Genomic DNA, 2,030 nt, shown 5'->3' on the forward strand with positions numbered 1-2,030 from the left:
CGAAAACACCTAAAAGCTCCACGAGGCTCCGGCAGGTGATGGTGGCGAACCCTGCTGTACTCTTTCACCACAACTTTCTCTCACTCTTACTTCCTGTTTCTGTTGTGCCTGTAATTCAAAAGGGCCAGCCGTGGCACACTCTGTGTCACGCTGAATATCCCCGAGAACTACGTTAACGGTACACGTGTCTGTGGAGTGCTCATCAGCCACTTGCACGTTAATTTCACGAGCAGGCTGTTCCGTTGATCGGATCAACTGGAACCCTCGACGTCGTAAGCGACGGAGGGCCAACAACAACAACAACGTTTCCATCTATTCTTTCATTTGTTTCAGTCATTAAACTGCAGCCATACTGGGACACCGACCTGAAGAGTTTTAGTCAAATGAATCGACCCCAATACCTTTTTTTTTAAGGCTGGCATTTATTCTATCGGATTCTTTTATCGAACTGCAAAACATCATCACCGTTTGTCTATCAGTGCTGGGGGATACATACTTATATTATATCTATCTATCTATCTATCTATGACGGCTTCTTTCAGTTTCCGTCTACCCGTCTGCCAAATCCACTAACAAGGGTTTGGTCGGCCTCGGATATAGTGGAAGACACTTGCACAAAGGTCCACGTAGCTGACCTGAACCCAGAACCATGTAGTTGGAAAGCAAACTTCTTACCACACAGCCGCATTTATTTATTTATTTATTTATTTATTTATTTATTTATTCGTTCACTTATTTATCTATTTATTTATTTGGTTTCCAGTGTATCATGCTCTTTAAATTTCTTCTTTTTAATTTTGTAAATTTGAAGAGGAATATGTCTGTTATTTCCAGCAAATCGAACAAATATTTAGGAGGTTATTCTGTTAGCTTGTCCGCAGTATTGTGTATCTATATATATAAGGTCGAGGAACAGACGGAATTTATAAGAGCCTAAGGACATAATGTCTTGCGATATCTGTTTCGACTCGGTGTATTATGACGTCGATAACTTCGAAGACGTAGCTCTTGTATTTATCGTGGCGTACGCAGGGTAGATTTACACGCATTGACAACTAATTGCTCTTAATAATAAAATCTTACTCAGGAGTAACAGGATGGATAAGAACTTTCAAGGTGCAGATCCAGAGTGTTACAAAATACTTGGAGTTATGCGATATTAATTTAGTGAATTATTCATGATGATTTCAGAAAGTTTGATCAAGATTAAGCCTAACTAATAATATCTATATCCATACTTAGTGACGATTGTGACCAGCTCCGAGTTAGAAAGGGAGATCATCTCAGAAGTCCTCCGAAATTGTCATACTATAAAGAAAAAGGTACCTGTTTACCTTATACTCGAAGGAACGATATTTCCAACAAATCAAAAGTTTATTATATATGGTATTTTAATAAACTTTATTCGATTTTGATGCCCACATGCATGCCAGTGGAATTTTGAGTAAATTTTCTTAGCTCATTAGCTCATTTCTTTCTTCCTTCCTTCCTTCCTTCCTTCCTTCCTTCCTTCCTTTCTTTCTTTCTTTCTTTCTTTCTTTCTTTCTTCCTTCCTTCCTTCTTTTCTTTCTTTCTTTCTTTCTTTCTTTCTTTCTTTCTTCCTTCCTTCCTTCCTTCCTTCCTTCCTTTCTTCTTTCTTTCTATCTTTCTTTCTTTCTTTCTTTCTTTCTTTCTTTCTTTCTTTCTTTCTTTCTTTCTTCCTTCCTTTCTTTCTTTCTTTCTTTCTTTCTTTCTTCCTTCCTTCTTTTCTTTCTTTCCTTTCTTTCTTTCTTTCTTCCTCCCTTCCTTCCTTCCTTCCTTCCTTCCTTCCTTCCTTCCTTCCTTCCTTTCTTTCTTTCTTTCTTTCTATCTTTCTTTTCTTTCTTTCTTTCTTTCTTTCTTTCTTTCTTTCTTTCTTCCTTCTTTCTTTCTTTCTTTCTTTCTTTCTTTCTTTCTTTCTTCTTCCTTCCTTCCTTCCTTCCTTCCATTCTTTCTTCCTTCCTTCCTTCCTTCCTTCCTTCCTTCCTTTCTTTCTTTCTTTCTTCTTTCTT

This window comes from Octopus bimaculoides, chromosome 1 (genome assembly GCF_046866305.1).
Source record: "Octopus bimaculoides isolate indiv1 chromosome 1, ASM4686630v1, whole genome shotgun sequence".
Classification (NCBI taxonomy): domain Eukaryota; kingdom Metazoa; phylum Mollusca; class Cephalopoda; order Octopoda; family Octopodidae; genus Octopus; species Octopus bimaculoides.